The 10,786-nt window shown below is 43.0% G+C and overlaps 1 long non-coding RNA gene across 1 annotated transcript; it reads left to right on the top strand.

Moving 5' to 3' along the window:
- Nucleotides 1-2,568: 2,568 nt before the first annotated feature.
- Nucleotides 2,569-5,929, top strand: LOC307226018. Its single transcript, XR_013843254.1, has 4 exons — nt 2,569-2,775; nt 3,747-3,808; nt 4,744-4,833; nt 5,886-5,929. It is a non-coding gene; the product is annotated as an uncharacterized lncRNA (long non-coding RNA).
- The last annotated feature ends 4,857 nt before the right edge of the window (nt 5,930-10,786 follow it).

The following is a 10,786-nucleotide window of genomic DNA, read 5'->3' as shown; positions in this document are numbered from 1 at the left end:
AATCAGGAAGAGAAGAACTTTAAGAAGGAATGGGAAAAAATTACAATGTATTTAAGAGAACACTGTAAACCACTAAAAACTTTGGCAGGGTTTGAGTAACGCTTGTAATGTACTAAAAATTATGGGGAAAATAGATTATTTAAGGAAAAATAGAGAAAATAAGAGAAGCGGTTGGAAAAAGATTGATAATGGTAACCATGGAAGGGTGGAGGGGAGTCAAAGGATTCAGAGAATCCTAAATGATGATGGTTAAGTTGTGGGTGAACATATCAGACGACACAGCGATTCTTCAAACAGCTCTTGTTTATTCACAGGCCAGAACAGAACTGAACTGAAGGGTTCAGCCAGCCTGCTTATATAGAGCTCCAGTACAACGTAACTGTAACAACTTTCTATAACTATCCAGTCACTGAATGTCACTTTCGATCCCTTATTTGCATATATGGACTTGAACTATCTACAGTAGCCCCCTGCTGGCCCAGGGTGAGAATTTCAGTACATAACAGTGATATTGATGTTTAATGTTTGAATTTAAATTTGCAATGTAAAATTTAATAAAAAAGATTTGACAAAAAAATAAAAAAGTAAATGCATATGCCTTTGTGATTGAATTCTAAGCACACTTCAGGTGGAGTAGCTCCCTTTGAACCTAGTGTGGTTTACTTCTGAGTAAACATACTTACAACCTTGCCCATATGGGCATTATAGGATTTTGACTGCTTCTGATTTCAATTCAAGCAATTGCGGCAGCTAATTCACTAAATGGCCCCAGTGTGGAAAGACATGGTGTTCCCTTCATAGATTTCCCAATTCAATTCCGGAGAAGTATCAGTATTTTCAAACCAAGTGACCAATAACTTCACACTTTATCATGTTCTGATCAGAGTTACCACCCGAATTTCATCTGGAGCAAAAAAGCAAATTGACTGATTCCTGCAGAAGGAATTCATTTCTTTCTAAACAGAATATCGTTTTTCAATGTTTTGACATTTAATGTACTGTGCCAATGCCATTTCCTTCCCCTTTTTATAATAATGTTATGTACCACCTGTTATTAATAGTTCATGTATTTCTTAATCATATTAATCTGATTCTAATATTGATTACCAGTTTCTTTAATAAGGGCTTGGCAACGTATTAGCAAATGGACACATTTTATTTATCAAGGGCTCCTTTTATTTGCCAACAAAGGTCCGTATAGTAAAAACTATGGTTTTCCCAGTAGTGATGTATGGAAGTGAAAGCTGGACCATAAAGAAGGCTGATCGCCAAAGAATTGATGCTTTTGAATTAAAGTGCTGGAGGAGACTCTTGAGAGTCCCATGCAAGAAGAACAAACCTCTCCATTCTGAAGGAAATCAGCCCTGAGTGCTCACTGGAAGGACAGATCCTGAAGCTGAGGATCCAATACTTTGGGCACCTCATGAGAAGAGAAGACTCCCTGGAAAAGACCCTGATGTTGGGAAAGATGGAGGGCACAAGGAGAAGGGGACGACAGAGGACGAGGTGGTTGGACAGTGTTCTCGAAGCTACAAACATGAGTTTGACCAAACTGCGGGAGGCAGTGGAAGACAGAAATGTCTGGCGTGCTCTGGTCCACAGGGTCACAAAGAGTCGGACACAACTAAACGACTAAACAATAACAACCCTTTATTTGTGCAAAAAATGTGGTGGGGATGGGGGATAAAAACCTCTTCCAACCACAAGTGCAAATTTGAGGCATTAAGACTAATGGAGGGAATAGATTTGCTACAGGAAAAACTGACCTGCAAGGAAACAGACCATTCACCTAATCGACCTTAGAGTTTGAAGAGAGAAAAAAACGTTGGATGAATGAGTCCTCCCAAACAGTGGAGTTTGCTGCACCTCAAAGCTAATGTGTTCTCTTTTTCCAACCCCCACCTCTAGTCTTGTTCTCTTAATAACTCCTCTGTTGCAGTGTCTCAAGTTTATAGGCAAAATAAGAGGCCATTTATAGGTGTTAAAATTTTATATCCTTCTGTAATTAAGCTGGATAGTTGAGTTGGAGCCGGTGTTCAGATGTTCAAGATTGACTTTTTTTAAAAAAGAAAGAAAGAAAAGGCCCAGTTGTTAACAGCAACTAGCAAACAAAATGAACAAGAGCAGAATACAAGCATTTAGCTTATTAGTGTTACAGAACAGACTATAAACAGTTCTGGCGCAGCTGCCTGCCTCTTGCGGTCAAAATCTCTTTAAGGTGATTTGCAATTTCATCAGTGCCTTGCCGTGTTCAGATAAAAAAACCCACCTCCTCATCCTTTGATCACAAATACTGAACCTAACAAATATCTAATGGGGGAGTTTCTGGAATTTGATCTAAAGGCACAGAAATTGAAGTGAATATAATTTATTTCCCACCCATCTACCAAGCTACCCTTCTGCCAAATCAAATGATACATTCCTTTTTATTTCATTGATTTCTTTAAAACAGAAACAAGCAATTGTGGAATATAAAGATGTTTTGTGCAATTGCATTGTTGATTCGACCTGTTTGTATGATTTTGTAATTGGCTTGCAGGAGAGGACCAATCAGGCTCCAGGAGGAAGTTAATCAGCCTATTAGGATCGTAGAATGCAACAACTGATTGGCCTGCAGGAGAAGACCAATCAGGCTCCAGGAGAGAAGCAGAATCAGCCAATCAGACGGGACTCATTGTGTAAAGAATGTATATAAAAGCCTGAGGTTTGGGGGGGAAATTGAATCACTGTTTTACAAGCTGCAATAAAGAGCATGAAATCACTGTAGGACTCCGAGTATATTTCATGCTGCTTCCTTGGCAATACCGCGCACACAAATGCCACCTCTTGGCAAATAGGTGGTTCTGCCAGTCTCTTCCCATCCTTGTTCTCGATGCAGATCTTTATCCCCCCCCCCTTTTCCCCCCCTGACATTGATTTTCACTCAGCCCTTCTTCCCTGGTGTGGGAGGCACCATTTTGTTGTTTGCTTCAGGTGCCAACAGGTCTTGGCTCAGCCTTGAACCCTGAACCCGTGGTTTCCCAAGGAAAGCTCAACAACTTTGATTTCCTAAAAAAATGCGCAACAACTTTGGCTGCCCCCCCTTCCACTAACAAAAATCTTGGCTACACCCATCCCTGAACCCCTCACCAAAAAAAGCTTTTAAGCTCGAAGAATGAAGCGGTAACATCAGGAATGTAATGGACATATGCTTGCAATGGGAGTGGGGAACCTTTTTTTAAAAAAAAAAATGTATTAAATTTAAATTTGGATGGATTTGTTAAAATTTGAAAACTAATAGATAGATAGATGATAGATAGATAGATATAGATAGATAGATGATAGATAGATAGATATAGATAGATAGATGATAGATAGATAGATAGATAGATAGATAGATGATAGATAGATAGATAGATAGATGATAGATAGATAGATAGATAGATGATAGATGATAGATAGATAGATAGATAGATAGATAGATAGATAGATAGATAGATAGATAGATGATGATAGGTAGATAGATGATAGATAGATAGATGATAGATGATAGATAGATATAGCTTTTGAGCTCTTTGCCTTGTTTCCACTGAATTTCAACTAGCCAGCCTTCAACAGCATATGGTTGAAATCACACAGGTTAAATGCATGTAAGATGCAACAGTACTGTATTAGTTTTGTGGTATTAGTATTAGTTTTGCTATATTAACTTCTCTTTTATTAATATTATTATTATTATACTAAAATCTACATTATTATTTCTTCAGTTGTAGTTTTTGGTTCATATTACACCATTAGTCATCCTGGGGAAAATACATCCATACTGAAGGTAAGAGATGTTTGTTTGTTAGTTAGTTAGTTAGTTAGTTAGTTAGTTAGTTAATAGAGATGGAAAGAGAGTCCAAGCTGAGCAGCAGAAGACACTCAAAACAACTTAGAGCATAAAAGAAGATATATAGATGTAAGAATAATTCACTAGAATACTTTAACACAGGAAGTGATCACTAGGGGAGAATTAAGAGGCAGCTGTAAACTCATATATATGCCTGTCATTTGTTAAATAAAGTTGTGTTTATGTTTGGAGTAACTAAAGGTGTCTGCACTTACTCAAAAGCAATATCTAGGATTTATTCAGAGAGCAACCCTCTTACAGTGAGAGAGAGAGAGAGAGAGAGAGAGAGAGAGAGAGAGAGAGAGAGAGCGCGAGCGCAGAGTGGATGAGAATGACAAATCCCATTAAGCAGAGAAATGCAGGCATAGCCTGGGTACAAAGAGACCTCGCAAAACAATGTGGATTTTTACTGAGCTAGAATAATGTTAAATATTGTAGCTACTAGGGCTCAAGGGTGGAGCAGTACTACTGTCCCAATAGGGATAGGGGTCAAGGTACCAAGGAAACACTTAACATTTATTACCCTGGAATTCTAGATCTGAAATCAGCTCTTTTTATTTTGGGACAGAAATCTATTCATTAAGACTATTAACTACAGGTTGGCATGTGCTTAAAATTATTATGAAAAACAGCAACGAAAGTGTAAACGAGGGGTTTTGTTAACCTCTAAATATAATTCTCGCCGCCACCACCCACCCCAAAAAACACCCTCCAATAATATAAGTTTCATGCATCTAGTATAGCCCAAGAGGTCAGAGCCAATATCATTATGCAGTTCTTACCATTCCTAAGCCAAGATTAGCTTTCTACTTAACACTTACTCCAAGGCACTCCCGATTATTAAAAGGTCATTTATTTGTATTTCATTTCAGTTGCACGTAGAACAACAGTGGAAACACAGATTTGGAGACCAATGGAAACGTGAATAAAGAGACGGGGTCTAGGTTACTGGTCAGATACAGGTATTCCTGGAGAACGTTGCAGTCCTTTACAGAGGAGGGACGTGGGTGGCGCTGTGGGTTAAACCCCAGAGCCTAGGACTTGCCGATCAGAAGGTTGGCGGTTTGAATCCCTGTGCCGGGGTGAGCTCCCGTTGCTCAGTCCCTCCTCCTGCCAACCTAGCAGTTCGAAAGCATGTCAAAGTACAAGTAGGTAAATAGGTACCGCTTCCGGCGGGAAGGTAAACAGCGTTTCCATGTGCTGCTCTGGTTCGCCAGAAGTGGCTTAGTCATGCTGGCCACATGACCCGGAAGCTGTACGCTGGCTCCCTTGGCCAGTAAAGTGAGATGAGTGCCGCAACCCCAGAGTCGGTCACGACTGGACCTAATGGTCAGGGGTCCCTTTAACTTTACCTTAAGCTCCTGCAGCCAGTGGGAAGCTGTGCATGCCTCCTCCATGCCAGAAAGAGCGCTGGAAATAGCATTTGCACATGCGTGCATGTGCGCACCTCCGGCCCACCGCAGTGTCTGCGGGACAGTGAACCAGCCCAAGCCACAAAAACGTTGCCAACCCCTGAGTTGGACTCCCAAGAGACTGTGATCCACTCACAGTATAAAAAGACTGGCTGTGGTCTACCCATTGTCATTGCCAGGATTTGTTCAGCTTTTTGAGGTGAGGGTTGGCCAAAGTTGTTAAGCTTTTTTGGGGATTACAAGATTTGGGTCCTGAGTTGAGGACACTCCTGCTTCTCTACTTCCCTCCTCCCTTCACTTGTTTACTCGGCTGCCTCCTTCCCGTCCTCTCTCTGCCCGTCTGCATGCCAGTGTGGTGTAGTGGTTAAGAGTGGTAGACTCGTAATCTGGTGAACCGGGTTTGTGTCTCTGCTCCTCCACATGCAGCTGCTAGGTAACCTTGGGCTAGTCACACTTCTCTGAAGTCTCTCAGCCCCACTCACCTCACAGAGTGTTTGTTGTGGGGGAGGAAGGGGAAGGAGAATGTTAGCCGCTTTGAGACTCCTTAGGGTAGTGATAAAGCGGGATATCAAATCCAAACTCTTCTTCTTCTCCTTCTCCAGCAGCCCAGGAGTGCAGGGATGTCAAAAAGGCAAAGCGTCACAGCTCCCTCCCTTCCCCCAATGGCTTGTGGTAGGCGGGATTCGTAGGCAGGCAGCATGCCGCATGTCACTCCCCTCAAGGATGACACCCAGGGCGGTCCACACCTACCTTGCTCTGCCCCTGGACTCAATCACATCAGCCCCACTGCACTGGTGGTAATCACGGTGCTGACTTCCATTAGTGGACTGCATTAGTTGAATCCAATGCATTGAACTTGAACTACAATAGTTTCTTTTTAATGAACTTTCCAAGCTCTGTCACACACAGCTCTGTCATCTAACGGAAGGGCATAGCCAGGAAGTCCAAGAGGACTAAGACGTACAGATCAAAGTCTAAAACGTGCTGGAAATGTTTTATTTTTTAAAAAAGAGGGTACTTTTTATCACATGTGGTGGTAATGTCAGATGATAAAAGACATCTGGGAAATGATATACTGTGGTACCTCGAGTTACAAACGCCTCAGGTTACAAATGCTTCAGGTTACAAACTCCGCTAACCTGGAAGAGTTACCTCGAGTTGAGAACTTTGCCCCAGGATGAGAACGGAAATCGTGTGCCGGCAGCGCAGCGGCAGCAAGAGGCCCCATTAGCAAAAGCACGCCTCTAGTTAACAACAGTTTCAGGTTAAGAACGGACCTCCGGAATGAATTAAGTTCATAACTAGAGGTACCACTGTATAATTAACTGAAAAAAATGCTGGAAATAACTTTTCCTGAGAAAACAAAAGCTTTTCTTTTAGATATTGTCAGGGAACTGACATCGGAGCGAGAGGTGGAGGCAAGGCTCCCGAGCGATGCAGGAGAGGGGACCAGCAGAGGGGAAGGAATTCAGCGCAACACAAGTAGAGAAGGGAGGGAGATGGAGGATTCGGAGAGGGGTCTCCAAGACTCTTCGCCCGAAACTAGTGGAGAGAGCACGGGCACGCCTCTGCCCACTCCTTCCTTGCGCAGAAGAGTTCCGCGCAGGGAGAGTAGGCGGAGATTGGGTGTCAAACAACTTCTATGCTGGAAGAGGTTCAAGAAACGCCCACTGACGGATTCTGAAAGCGACTGAATGGCCACGGAGTGAAGGGCTGTCAGCCGGGGCATGGTTAGCCAGGCAATCTAGCCGAAAGTAACGGCAACTTACGCACAAGTAACCCCTTATAACCATTACAGGTATTATAGGACCAGAGATCCCGAAGGACCAGACAAAACGATTTATGTATGTAATCATGGCTGCGTGGACAGCACAGAAATTGAAAGATGGTACAACTCTGACCAAAGAAGAGTGGCAGACAAAATTGATGAACTATGCCGAGATGGCAAAACTTACAGGAAGGATTAGAAACCAGGTCTTTAATAAACAATGGGGAAAATTTATAATTTATTTGAAAAGCTATTATAAACAATTGGTAGGATTGACAGAAAACTTGCAGTAAAAATTGGAACTATGGATTGACAAAGGATTCATAATAATAGAGTTATGAAAGAGATGCAGAGGGGAAAATCATTACATTAAGATCCACAATGGGGGAGGGGAGTCAAAATGGGTTATATGTTTATGGGCATAGTTCCTCAACATTTTGAGATGTGTAACATTCTAGGATTTTTTAAAAGAATACCAAAAGCAAATTTTTTGTGATGTGCTTAGCAGAAATAATCAGTAGCTCTGGGTGGAAACATCATAAGCCTAGCTCTATTTTTTATTTTTCTCCTATGCAAGGGACAGTATTTTCAGTCGTGCTCACCCTGAGTGCCACCATTTTCAACCGATATAATAATCACCAAAGCAAGAGACGGACTTTGGCCATCCTTTCTCTGGCTTCCATATAATAGAATTTCCTTTGCAAGTCCAACTTAGCCAGTTTTTGGAAGCACAAAAAAACCACGGTGTCATTGTGATGAACAAACAGTGACTTGGGGTAATGAGACGGTTATTCTTACAATTGTTTGCAATTTTCTTTTCCCTATTGTTAGCAATTCATGCTATATTTTGATGGGTAAGCTGTCGTGATTTTGTATTAAGCAAGGCAACTCTTTAAATATAAAAAGCATACATAATTAGATTGTCCTTAATTTAAAAAAAATAATAATAATGCATGAATAAAGCTAATTTGTCTTAAATTGTTAACAAGGCAATAGGAGAGAAACCAATTGTTACTTTTGTAAATACAATGCAGATGGTTACTAGCTGCCGTGCGTAATCCTTCATAGATAATAGAATTGCCTCTAGCCAGTTAATGTGCAGAACATGCTGTTCCCTTTGTCAACATTTTGTGTTCCCTAGAGAGAACAAAATGAGATCTATCTTATGGTTTGTGGTGATCGATGTATGGCTGAATTGCCAGGCAAAACATGTGCACACAGTCCTCATATGGGCAGGAAAGCAAAGTCTAATTACAGTGGCTTTGATAGGATTATGCCAACCCCCCCTGTGACTTTATAAGGAGTTCATCTATGAACTGGATCTGCACAATGCCATCTCAATTTAAAGTAGTTCTTTTGTAAAATAAAATCTCACGCTGCTCCCTTGCTGCACAACAACCCATTTTTTACTCATGGTACACATGCATACACGACAGAAACACAGCAAAGATGTGCAGATGACAATTCTGGGCCTAATGGATTTATGGAGGGTGATCATGCCAATCTCCCCCTGTGACCTCTATACATCAATCACTGGTTCACCACAGAGCCTATACGCATATATCTTGTGTGAATGTAGGCTGCGTGTGGGGAGAGAGATCCAATCTACTATATATTCTGGAAAGTGGTTTGTCCATTTGTTTGTTTGTTCTCTCTGCGTTTGGACGCCTCTCGAGATGTCTTCACCAAACATGGCTTCTCAAGGTGGGGGCGGCACTCTTTGTGGACGTCAGATGCTAGCTGCCATATTGAATCAAGGTGGCAGACCAAAATGTGGCTTTGGCATGACTTCTCCTGTTTTTTGGTATCAGCTCTGCCACCTCTCAAACTATCTTCACCAAACTCTGCACAAGAGCTCCTGGAGTAGAGCTGGTGGACTTCGTTGACGTTTGGATGCCAGCTGCCAATCTGAATAAAGATAGTGGACCAAATCATGACTTTGGTGTGATTTAATCCAGCTTTTTTGTGTGGCGGGTCCAAATTCACAAATCACACTATCCACATAAAAATCACATTATTTTTCAGTTTCCAAAAATTCCCATGTGGCACCGGGCACTCCCCACTAGTCCACATATAGAGGGGGAAGAAAGTAAATCATGTTCCCTCCCTTTTCACTATCTCCAGAATTGTCATCTGCACAAGAAGTTGGCCATAGAGACTTGGACACCAAAGAGAGGAGGACTAGAGAACTTTGTTTCCATTTGGTCTCTTTAATTTTCAACCGTCTCCAAAAGTCTCAATGGACTGACATTACAAGGCAGAATTATCGTTCCCTGGTCATGTATGCAGACTCACTACAACAGCGGCAGAGCCCAAACACCTCCCAGGGTCAATAGAAGCAAAACTGAAGTTCTGTTGCCAAGAAAAGATGAGAAGGAGGTGGCTGTTGCCAACTCCTGCTTCTTTTTTTAGGGCAAAGAACTGCAGAAATGAGATTAGTGGGCCTTTGGGTAGAACACGCTCATCATATGATGCATGATGGACACACACCTCAGTCATGTAACTTGCTGCCCAGGCAGATGACTGAACCAGACCTTTAGAAAACGGAGAACCTTTCAGGCAGTAGTGGCCAGCAGGGTAGTGTAGTGTTGCTCACCTTCCTCCCCAACATTGAGTAGGGCCATGGGTGGTGCTGTGATCTAACCCACTGAGCCTCTTGGGCATGCCAATCAGAAGGTCAGCAGTTCGAATCCCGATGATGGGGTGAGCTCCTGTTGCTCTGTCCCAGCTTCTGCCAACCTAGCAGTTCGAAAGCACGCTGGTGCAAGTAGATAAGTAGGTACCGCTGTGGCAGGAAGGTAAATGGTGTTTCCATGCACTCTGGCTTACGTTGGCAAATTGGCACCGGCCATGTGGCACCGGCCATGTGGTTTAGCAAATCATCACAACTCCTTTGGTTTTGGCGGTTAGGCATTGGTAGGGGTATTGTTATGTAGATGTGTTGGGGGGGGGGAGCGCCATCACCTCCCCCAAATATTGAAGGGTAGTCCAGTAAAGGATTCTGGGGGGCCTGGCCTCGTCTGAAGCCTATGGAGGCCAGGGCCCAAAGTGTGCCCCCAAGTGGTGACCCTGGGGGTGTCCCTAGTTGATGTGCATCAGCAGAGCTCCCCCTGCTGGTGTTAACCCTTCCCGGTCTTCAAGCAAACAGACTGAAGCCGGATAGTCGGATAGGATCAATGCCTAAGGCAATACCACTCTTTACCTGTTACCAATAAAGTTGTGGCCAATTTTAGTCCATTAACCTAAAATAATGGTGTCATGTGTCTTTATTTCTACTGGTGGGAGATGGGAACTCGGCACACAAATAGGTACCGCTGTGGCAGGAAGGTAAATGGTGTTTCTGTGCGCTCTGGCTTCCGTTGTGCCAGAAGCAGTTTAGTCATGCTGGCCACATGACCCAGAAAGATGTCTGTGGACAAAGGCCAGCTCCCTTGGCCTGAAAGCAAGTCGCCTTTGACTGGACATAACCTTTACCTTTTTAAAAAACCTATCACTGCTGGTTCAGTGGAGGGGGGAGGTGCAGGTAGATCCCCGCAGTGTGAGCACGGCAGTGAAGCCAATCCGATCTGCTGTCGTGTCTGCACCTTGCTTCCTATATCCCCATGCCCTTTTGGGAGCCAGCAGCAACACTTGGCACTGGGAAGCCAGATGAGCAAGCTGTCCTGCAGATGCACACAATATAAAGGTAAAGGTAAAGGGACCCCTGACCGACTCTGGGGTTGCGGCGCTCATCTC

Source organism: Podarcis cretensis (assembly GCF_951804945.1).
Source record: "Podarcis cretensis genome assembly, chromosome: 10".
NCBI lineage: Eukaryota > Metazoa > Chordata > Lepidosauria > Squamata > Lacertidae > Podarcis > Podarcis cretensis.
The sequence above is the reverse complement of the archived record's forward strand: the minus strand, read 5'-3'. Positions and strand labels throughout refer to the sequence as shown.